Raw genomic sequence first — 11,706 nt, 5'->3', positions numbered from 1 at the left:
ATGAATTCTTTGCCTAGAAAGGTTCTCTGGACAGACATCTATACTTCACTTATGGACTGATGCTCAGAATACAGTCATTAAAGAATAAATTTAATAGCCTAAAACAGTATGTTCTGGTTATCGATTGCTGCATAAAAACTACCCCTAAAATTAGTAACTTAAAAAAACAAAAACAATTTATTATTTTTCACAATTCTTTCAGTTGACTGGACAGTTTTGTTTCACATGGCATTGGGGGGGGTGGTGCTGCAGTCATCTGGAGGGCTCAATTGGGTGGGATGTCCAAGATGTGGTACACGGTCAGTGCTGGCTGTTGGCTAGAAGCTCAACTGGGAATGCCAAACAGAGCACCTCAGCTCTCCTCCACATTCCCGTTCCATGTGGCTTTGGTTGCTCACTGCATGTGTCTGAGTTCCAAGTGGTGGGAAGTGGAAGTTGCTAGGAAATTCCAGAATGTCACTCCTGCAGCCTTCTATTGCTCAGATCAGTCCCAGAGCCAGCTCAGATTTAAGTGGAGGAAAAATAAACTTCATCTCTCTCTCTTTTTTTTTAATGTTTAATTTATTCTTGAGGGAGAGACAGAGCACCAGCAGGGGAGAGGCAGAACTAGAGAGAGACAGAATCTGAAGCAGACTCCAGGCTGTGAACTGTCAGCACAGAGCCCGATGCAGGGACTGAACTCATGGACTGTGAGATCATGACCTGAGCCAAAGTCAGGCACTTAACCAACTGAGCCACCCAGGTGCCCCTAAACTTCATCTCTTGATGTGAGGAGCAGTAATCAGGAACAGGAAGGGCACACAGGAAAGAGACTATCTGTATTGATAATCTATTGCTGCATAACAAGTTACCCCAAAACATAGCAGCTCGAAACAATGAACATTATTATCTCACATCGTTTCTGAGGCTCAGGGATTTGGGAATGACTGAGCTAAGTGATTCTGATTTCAGAGTCCCTTATGATGTTGCAGTCAAGCTGTCAGCTGGTGCTGCAGTTTCTGGAGGAGCTGGACTATCCACTTCTAAGCTCATTCATGCGGCTGTTGGCAGGAGGCTTCAGTTTCTCACCACATGATTCTCTCCATAGGGCTGCTCATTTCCCCCAGTAAGAGTGGTCTAAGGAAAGATAAAGAGAGGGAGAGGGAAAGGGAAAGGGAAAAGAAGAGGGAGAAATAAAGGGAGAGACTAAGAGAGAGAGAGAGAGAGAGAGAGAGAGGAAGAGAGAAAGAGATCAAGTCTGGAATTGCAATTTTTTTATAACCTAATCTTGGAAGTGATATACTGTCACTTCTGCTATATGCTATTGGTCATATAGACAAAACCTCGTACAATGTTGGGGGTGGGGTGGCTACAAAATGGTGTAGCTTGGGTATTACTGAGGGTCATTTTAGAGGCTGCTTACCCCACTACTGCATAGTGATGCTGTGCACAAGAAGCTTCTTGAGAGCTAAATTTGCAGTTTGCTTGTTTGAGATTCTGATGTAGACCATACTTTGGGAAACCTTGGTCATACCAAGGCTTTAATTTTATTGACAATCTGATGTCCAAAGGGCAGCTAATCTGCTGCAAACACACATTTATGCATCAGTGTGAATAGATATGGGTTTCTCCTTTGCCTCCCGCTAAGATTTGATGTGTATTAAATGTGAAGACCACAGACCCTGCATTGCTTGGAGCAGATGCCACTGACAGATGTATGGATTTTTGGTTTTGGGCTCTTTAGTGGACTCTTCGCCAATTTTTTATTTTCCTAAGCTGTAGATCCCTGCTTCTGATTGGCATACATGGTGTTAAAGCTAAGAGTCCCTATCAGTGGCTACTTACTTCTGGATGCTCATCACACGCATATGGACATCGATGATATCACTGCCACTGGATTTCATAAGTATCTACATTAAGACACTAAATTCCTAACCTTCTGGTTTGACTCTTACCAATATAGGGAAGCCCTCCAAATGTATTTGGATTTGTCCCTCCTGCCTCCTCTCCCTTCCTCCCTTCCTCCTTCTTTCCCTCCCTTCTATTCAACAAAACACCTGTGTAGGAGTCACCTTTTGGGCGGTCTGCTTAGCTCACAATGATTCTTTCTTCTCTTTTGCCCCCTTTTCATTGTCCCTAGTAATTGTGTTTAAATCATATAGCTGTGACCAACTGAAGTTAGTAAATTGAACTGCCGTGGATACCCGACTCAAACTGGGCATTCTGACTCCCTCCCTGGAATTTGAAATTGAGACCAAAGAGGAGACAACAAGGGATTCTTTTGGCATGGCTGCACTTCTGCCCTGTAGGTGCAAAAATTGTGGCAGAACCGAGTCCCTCCACTACCATCCTCCTCTTTCGCTGTGTAATCTGATAACAGAAAAAGTCAGTCTGTAGTGCAAAGCAGATGTAAGGGTGAATCGGTGATGGAATAGGGGAGAGTGTGACTTTTGGATGAGAGATGGCTTTCCATTTCTTATATCTGTCTTTCAGAATCTTGGCTTGGATTTTATGTGCTTTCCATGTATACTTATCACTTGTGCCCCACCTCCCCCCACTTTTAAATTGAAGCTAGCTCCTATAGATCTCTGTTGCTCAATTTCGAAGATTTTATTTATTTATTTATTAAAAAAAATTTTTTTAACCTTTATTTATTTTTGAGACCGAGAGAGACAGAGCATGAACGTGGGAGGGGCAGAGAGAGAGGGAGACACAGAATCGGAAGCAGGCTCCAGGCTCTGAGCCATCAGCCCAGAGCCCGACGCGGGGCTCGAACTCACGGACCGCGAGATGGTGACCTGAGCTGAAGTCGGACGCTTAACCGACTGAGCCACCCAGGCACCCCAGAAGATTTTATTTTTAAGTAATCTCTGCACCCAATGTGGGGCTTGAATTCACAACCCTGAGATTAGGAGTCACATCCTCTCCTGACTGAACCAGGCAGGTGCTCCTCTGTTACTCAATTATTAATACAATCCATTTGTATGGGCACTGTGGCTACACCCCTTACCTGGTGAGTTCAGATATTGCAAGAGAAGATTCTTGCTGAAGGCCACCTGGATAATAATAGAGGCATGGACATAAGGTGTTGGGAGCACTGAAGAGGGATTCCTCACTCTATCTGAGGGTGTTGGCGGAGGTTTCACACAGGGTAGGAGGGCAGGAGGTTTGAGCTGGGCTTTGAAGGATGGCAGGAGTTTATGAGAAATGACAAGAATCTAAGTCCAATGAGGTCAGGCTGGTGTGTAAAAGCATAAGAAAGAGCAATTATAGAAACTGGGGGTGAAATTTGATGCCAGAAAAGTCAAGGGTTTCTTATGTTATGCTAAAAATAACAAGACATATTTTCAAAAGAGAAATGAAGATAATCTAAAGCATAATTTGGAACAATTGGTCTGGAATATCTCCTCATTATGTATTCATTTGCTATGCACTGTAATAGAGCCGGTCCTTATAAGTGCATTTGGAATTCAAATGACTCTCACATATACCTTCAACAAGGTTTGGCCTATACTTTAGAGGAAGCTATTGAAAAACATCCATAAGCTTTCATTCTGGTTGTAATATTTCTGTGGCATGGGAAAGACATTAAAAAGGAGACTTTCACACATCACATTTGGCAAGGCAGATGTTAATTAGAAACAAAAGCAATTTGTGTTTAATTTAATGGTAGTGGGAGATTCATTATACTGTTCTTTGGTCGGACACAGTGTAATGAAGGTAGATTTCTATGCTGTTTTTCTCTCTCTTTCTGTTCTCTTTGTCTTTCACAGCCATGGTTTAATATATTTCCTGGGGATTCAGACTCACTTCATTTTTTTTCCCATTTGATTTTTTTTAATATCATCACTATTACATTTGAAATTTAATTCTTTTCTGCTTCTAAGCTTTCATTTGCTTGTTTTTGCATCCTGTAACTACACATTTCTAATTTTCTTTATGGTGGGCAAAGTCAAATTGTGGGTTATTCAGGGAATGGCAACCTGATTATCAGGTAATGTGACTCTTATTTGTTTATTTATTTATTTATTTATTTTTTACCTTCTTCTTTCTCTTGCCAATTTTATAACCTTTTCCTGCTCACCAACATATTTATTAATAATCACCCAGGGATGAAGGAGGAAAAAAAAAACTCAAGCAATTAAAATTTAGTGATTTTTAAGCGAATTTGATAAAAGGTTCATTGGGAAGAATTTGAAACTTCTGGCTAGAAGCAAGAACTTTGATTATCAGTAGAGCTGGGATTCTTTTCTGAAGTCTTAGCAAACTATAAGAAAATATATTCTTTTTAATTTTTTTAATGTTTATTTATTTTTGAGAGAGAGAGAAACAGATTGTGAGCAGGAGAGGGGCAGGGAGAGAAGGAGACACAGAATCTGAAGCAGGCTCGAGGCTCTCAGCTGTCAGCACAGAGCCCAACATGGGGCTCGAACTCACGAACCACGAGATCATGACCTGATCCGAAGTCCAACACCTAACCGACTGAGCCACCCAGGCACCCCCAAAACACTTTCTATTTTTTTTTTTAACGTTTACTTATTTTTGGGACAGTGAGAGACAGAGCATGAACGGGGGAGGGGCAGAGAGAGAGGGAGACACAGAATCGGAAGCAGGTTCCAGGCTCTGAGCCATCAGCCCAGAGCCCCACGCAGGGCTTGAACCCACAGACCGCGAGATCGTGACCTGAGCTGAAGTCGGATGCTTAACCGACTGGGCCACCCAGGCGCCCCCCCCCCCCAAAACACTTTCTAAAGATGGGTCATAATCTTGTGGTTTGTGGGTCTGAGCCCCGTGTTGGGCTCTGTGCTGACAGCTCAGAACCTGGAGCCTGCCTCAGATGCTGTGTCTCCCTCTCTCTCACTCTCTGTCCCTCCTCTGCTCATGATCTGTCTCTCTCTCTCTCTCAAAAATAAACATTAAAAAAATTATTTAAATAAATACATAAAAAGATGGGTTTAAAGGAGACCTTTAGACTACTCCTTCATGAGATATCTTACTTCTTATTTGGGAAAGCGGAACAGAACCACCACTCTACTTATTGAAAGATGGAGACAGGTAGTATGGCTTTCAGGCCCATGGATGTGTGTTCTAGTCCTCACTTTGCCATTCACTATCTATATGACAACAGAAGCACTATAAATAATAGGAATATACTGATGGCTTATGGTGCTATTGTTATATGCCAGGCATTTTACTTATGATGCTTTGTTCTTGAAAAACTTTATGAAATGGGAAAAAAAACTGAGTCAGAGAGAGCTTATGTAGTTTGCTCTAGGTTACTTGGTTGGTAACTGGCAGGATTCTAACTCCAGAGCCTTTGTTCTTCATCACCACTTTCTACTTTCTTCCAATCCTCAATTGCCTGGCCTCTCTAGGCCTCAGTTTGTTTTTACAAAAGGGAAACTCTTTCCTAGCAGAGAGAATCAAATGAGAGTGTGAAAGGAAAAATGTTTTGAAGAATGTAAAGTAGGAGAAAAATACCAACAATTATGAAGATAAACAAGCTGAAAGAGAGAAAGAGAGGGAAGACTCCCTGGAGTGAGAATTAGAGCTTGACCTTCAGTAAAAGGGCTGCCGTCATTGTGCTGACAGCCCAAACCAGGGACCTGGGTCCCTTCCTCCAGAGCTGTCAGAATGGCAGGGGCAGGGGACAGACGCTGGGCCTGGGCATCCAGGCGTGAGTGGTACCAGAGTCTCTGGGCAGATTCACTCAGAGTCTGACCTTTTGAATGTAAAACACTTGTCAGGTTGCCAAGTGCCAACTAGCCACAGGGTGGATTCAGCCGGGAGAATAATATTCCTGTGACTTTTCCAGGGATGCTCTCTTTTTAACTGGACCCTATGACCACAGGGTCTCTTTTGAAGAGAAATGGCTTCTACTGAGCTCAGGGAATACCTGGAAACTGGGATCTCTCTAGTATCTGGTTGGCACTTCTCAAGTTTTAAAACCCATGCCTCCATTTTAGAAATGTGATGCATTCTATAATTTGTATTATAAAAATAGCTGTATATATTTCATTTTCTAACTATAAAATTATGTCATTTATTTGAGTGTTTTCAAATTATATGCCCCCCCCCCCCACCATGTCTGGTAAGTCTCTCTGGGTGGAGTTTTGGTAGGGGTGGGGGGAATGCTTGTTCTCTTTGGGAATCATTGACATATATGGTATTTTCATAGAAATGTCTCAGCCAACCCATTTGGACAAGAGATCTGCACAGGAGAGCTCTGTGAAAAGCAAAAACATGGACTATTCTATAGACTTGGTGGAAAAGCTTTCCTTGAGGAATCAAACTACAGAGGGCTAGGATGACAGGTTAGTAATTTAAGTCACTGACTACTCAGAATATGAATTCACATCCTTGTTTAAATGTTTACAGTTTGGTAGATTGTAAAATGGCTGCAAATTCTTCCCATCTCAGATTGCACTCCTCTTTGCCATGTGATTTTCTTGTCCTTCCATCAAGAGATAGAGTCTTTTTCTCTACCTCTTAAATCTGGGTTTGGCTATGTGACCTGCTTTAGTCAAAGGAACATTAAGAAATGTAATGCAGCCAGAGGCTTAAAAAACAAAAACATTGGGCTTGCCCTCTCTTGCTGCTGGATCCCTTTTGTCACTACATGAGGAAGCTCAGAACAGCCTGCTAGAAGGTGAGAAAACAGAGGGAGTAAAGACAAGGGTCCCAGGGGAGGCTCCTATACCACCTATTCTGCCAACCACCCAGCATGTGAATGAAGCCACCCTATCTTTGTTTGGGTTGCTGTAACAAAACACCAGTGACTGGGTAGCTTATAAACAATAGGTACTTCTCACAGTCTTAAAGGCTGGGAAGTCTAAGATTAAGAAGCTGACAGGTTCAATGTCTGGTGAGAGCCTGGTTAATAGATGGCTATCTTTTTGCTCTGTCCTCACATGGTGGAATGGGTAAAGGAGCTCTCTAGGGTCTTGTGATGTTGTGATTTATCATAAATATATATTTGGTGTTCCTCTATTCTCAACAGAGCTCTTAAGATCCTTGGAATTTCCCAAGTAAGGTGAACAATAAAGGTGTCTTTTTTTATCATAACAAGCCTCTTTCAACCACACCTGAGTTTATGTTAATGAAGTGACTTTTGGGGCGCCTGGGTGGCTCAGTCGGTTAAGCGTCCGACTTCAGCTCAGGTCACGATCTCGCGATCTCGCGGTCCGTGAGTTCGAGCCCCACGTCGGGCTCTGGGCTGATGGCTCAGAGCCTGGAGCCTGCTTCCGATTCTGTGTCTCCCTCTCTCTCTGCTCCTCCCCCGTTCATGCTCTGTCTCTCTCTCTGTCTCAAAAATAAATAAACGTTAAAAAAAAAATTAAAAAAAAAATGAAGTGACTTTTGGACCACGCTTAAGGATGTTAGTTGCCATGGGAACCAACCTTTTGATTAGAGGGTTCCAACATTCAACCACACCCCTGGAGATTGAGTTCCATTACCAAAGACCAATGATTTACTCAATCATGCCTATGTAATGAAGTCTCCGTAAAACCCCTAAAGGACAGGAGGGTTCAGAAAGCTTCCAGGTTGGTGAACAAGAAAGTTCTGGGAGGGTGGTTTACCCCAAACTCCATGGGAACAGAAAGTACTGTGCTCAGCTCCTTCCAAACCTCTTTATCTCTGGTTTTATCACCTGTAGTGATTATCTGGATGTTCATTTGCATCTTTAATATCCTTTATAATTAATAGCCCTTATACTGTAGGATCAGGCTAACACTGCATAAGAATTGAGTTAAATTGTAGGACATCTAGCTAATGTCTTATTTCACTTTCTTTAAAGTGTCTTTTGATGATAAACAAGTTCTCAGTTTTGTTTTTCACAGTCGATGCTTTTTATATTGTTTAGAAATCATTCCCTTGCTCAAGGTAAAAAAATACCCAGTTAATGCTTTCTATTTAAAAATACAAGTTTTGTTTTTTTATACTTATGTTTTTACATATCTGGAGTTGATTTTTGGATATAGTGTGAGACAGGAATCCATTTTTTTTCTATATAGATTGCATTTTTTATGACAGTTTTATTTATTGAACAGTTACTTCTTTTCCCTACTGAAGTGATATGCCACTTCTATCGTTTATCAAAACATTACATAAATGTGTGGATCTATTTCTGAGCTCTCTATTGTACTGCCTGACTCCTATTCTATCCTATTCTATTCTATCCTGTCCTAACATAGCCCATTCCATTCCATTCCATTCCATTCCATTCCATTCCACTCTACTTGTCCATTTACCTGACCTTGCACAAATATAACTGTCTTAATGATTGTAGTTTCATAATATTCCTGATAGTTTGTAGGGCAAGACCTACAAACTGTTCTGCTCTTGTATGGATGATCCTATCCATTCTTGGTCCTTTCCTCTTCCATGTACATTTTAGAATTGGTTTATCAAGTTCCATGTAAAATCCTGTTGAGATTTTATGTTGAAATCTGTAGATAAATTTGGAAAGAATGGATATCTCCACCATATTGTCTTTCTAATCATGGGCATCTTAGATATTTCTTTTATTTGGGTCTTAATATTTTAACAAAGTCTTATAATTTCCTCTGTGATTCTTAGTTTTCCTATCTTGATGTTCTCTGTATTATGTACATGGTTATTTATTTTTAAAGATTTCATTTTTAAGTAATCTCCATATTCAACGTGGGACTTGAACTTACAACCCTGAGATCAAGAGTCTCATGCTTTACTGACTGAGACAGCCAGATACCCTTGTAAATGGATTTTTTTTTTAAACTACATTTTCTAATTGCTTATTGCTAAGCAAAGGTTTTTAAGGCCAACAAGCAGTGCTGAAAGATGTCCACAGCCACAGAAAAAAGATGTACACATCACCCACCTTCCAGGAGCAGCTCAGAAGGCCACTCTAATATCGTTAGAGTGCCATCAGGAGAAACAAGGACATGAAGTCCGACTATGTCATGAAGTTCCCCCTGGCTGCCACGCCAGTCATGAAGAAGATAGAATATAGCAACACATTTGTGTTCCTTGTGGATGTCAAGGCCAATGACACCAAATCAGCATGGCTATGAAGAAGCTCTGTGACACTGACATGGCTAAGGTCAACACCCTCATCAGGCTTAGTTAGAGGCATAATTTGACTGGCTCCTGACTATGATGCTTTGTATATTGCCAACAAAATTAAGAGCTAAACAGTCCAGCTACTAAAATCTAAATTTTTTCACCATAAAAAAAATTCTGTAGCCAACTTACTTGCTAAACTTTATTTTTTTTAATGTTATATATGAAAAGTTTATTTTGAGAAAGAGAGAGAGAGAGAGAGAGAGAGAGAGAGAGAGAGAGAGACTCGTGTGCAAGTGGGAGAGGGGCATAAAGACTGGGAGAGAGAGAATCCCTAGCAGGCTCTGCACAGTCAGCACAGAGCCTGATGTAGAGCTTGAACTCACAAACCATGAGATCATGACCTGAACCAAAGTTGGACACTTAACTGTCTGAACCACCAGGCACCCCTAAACCTTCTTTCTTTTTTTAAAAAATTATTTATTTATTTATTTATTTATTTTTATTTATTTATTTTATTTTAACTTGTTTTATTTTTTTAAATTTATATCCAAATTAGCATATAGTGCAACAATGATTTCAGGAGTAGATTCCTTACTGCCCCTTACCCATTTAGCCCATCCCCCCTCCCACAACCCCTCCTGTAACCCTCAGTTTGTTCTCCATATTTATGAGTCTCCTCTGTTTTGTCCCCCTCCCTGTTTTTATATTATTTTTGTTTCCCTTCCCTTATGTTCATCTGTTTTGTCTCTTAAGGTCCTCATAGGAGTGAAGTCATATGATTTTTATCTTTGTCTGACTGACTAATTTCACTTAGCATAATACCCTCCAGTTCCATCCACGTAAAACCTTATTTCTAATAATTTATCTAGGGGTGCCTGGGTGGCTCAGTCGGTTAAGCGGCCGACTTTGGCTCAGGTCATGATCTCGCGGTCCACGAGTTCAAGCCCCGTGTTGGGCTCTGTGCTGACTGCTCGGAGCCTGGAGCCTGTTTCAGATTCTGTGTCTCCCTCTCTCTCTGACCCTCCCCCGTTCATGCTCTGTCTCTCTCTGTTTCAAAAATAAATAAACATTAAAAAAATTTTTTTTCTAATAATTTATCTAAAAGTATTATTTTGAGTTTTATTTATTTTTATTAATTTTTTTAATGTTTATGTATTTTGGAAAGAGGGAGAAATACAGAGTGAGAGCAGGGGAGGGGCAGAGAGAGAAGGAGACACAGAATGCAAAGCATGGTCCAGGTTCTGAGCTGTCAGCACAGAGCCCGATACAGGGCTCCAGTTCACGAATCAACAGATCATGACCTGAGTGGAAGTTGGTCACTTAACCGACTGAGCCAGCCAGGTGCCCTTTGAGTTTTATTTTTAAATAATCATATAATACGCAATTAACTATGGATATATATTCTCTTCTAATTCTTAGAACTCATTTGTTTTTATCTTATCATACTGGCTTAGACCTTTACAATGTGAATAGAAGTGGTATTAGCGGGATCCATTCCATTCTTTAAAAAGAAAGATTCTAGCATTTTCCCATTTAGAATGATTGCTCTATTTTATAGCCACTTCTGTGTCTTTTTGGTATGTCCGCATCATTCTTTGAGTTCTTCCTTACTTTCTGGAGCAAAAAGATGTTGGAGGTTTATCTTGTATTTTTCCTACCCAGCCCTGCAATCAGCCATTTCTCCTAAGAGACTTGATTTACTCACATGGAGGGTGATCTACAGAAACCAAGATCTAGGGGTACTATTATTGGTATATTATGCTTCTAGTCTTAGTGAACAGAATGGACATAAACATACATATATGTATCTATATTAAAACCATTGAATTCACACTAATACCTCCAATTCCAATCCAATACCATAAGGCTTATTTCTGCTTTCCACTTTTTAAAAAAAAATTAAAAAAAAATTTTAAGTTTTAAAAATGTTTATTTACCTATTTTTGAGAGAGGAGAGACAGAGTGTGAGTGGGGGAGGGGAAGAGAGAGAGAGAGGGAGACAGAATCCAAAGCAGGCTCCAGGCTCTGAGCTGTCAGCACAGAGCCTGATGTGGGACTTGAACCCATGAACTGTGGGATCATTACCTGAGCAGAGGTCGGTCGCTTAACCGACTGAGCCACCCAGGTGCCCCTCCCCTTTTCCATATTTGTAACTTTCTTATTTCAGTGAGAACCCTGTTTTCCATTATCCTGTATGTAACCAAACTCTTGCTGTGTAGGTCGAAAACACAAGAGGTGAGGGAGTAGCAGGGAAAGAAAGGAGGAGGAAGGATAAAGGAGGAAGAGGTTTTGTTTTTTGGTTTTTTTTTGTCTTCATTTTACAGAACCATTTCTGCTTTCTCACAAACCCTGAAGACAAGACACAGAAGGATAGGGGAGCGGAGAAGTGCCCCCAAGGGAAGCAAACCAGTCCAGTCTTGGCTTTGAGGTGGGGCTGAGTGGCAGGCTAGCAGATGGAGCTGGCTGGCCCTGCCTCTTCTCTCCCAGGTGGTTCCTGGCAGCTTTTTTTTTTTTTTTTTTTTAAGGCGATTTTTATAAGAGCAATTTTAGGTTCACAGAAAAATTGAGAGGAAGGTACAGAGATTTCCCATATATTACTCCTACTCTTGCACAGCCTCCTCCACTTATTAACATCTTCCACCAGAGTGGTACATTTGTTACAACTGGTAAACCTACATTGAC

Source organism: Panthera uncia (genome assembly GCF_023721935.1).
Source record: "Panthera uncia isolate 11264 chromosome A1 unlocalized genomic scaffold, Puncia_PCG_1.0 HiC_scaffold_17, whole genome shotgun sequence".
Classification (NCBI taxonomy): domain Eukaryota; kingdom Metazoa; phylum Chordata; class Mammalia; order Carnivora; family Felidae; genus Panthera; species Panthera uncia.
This window is presented reverse-complemented; position numbering follows the sequence as displayed.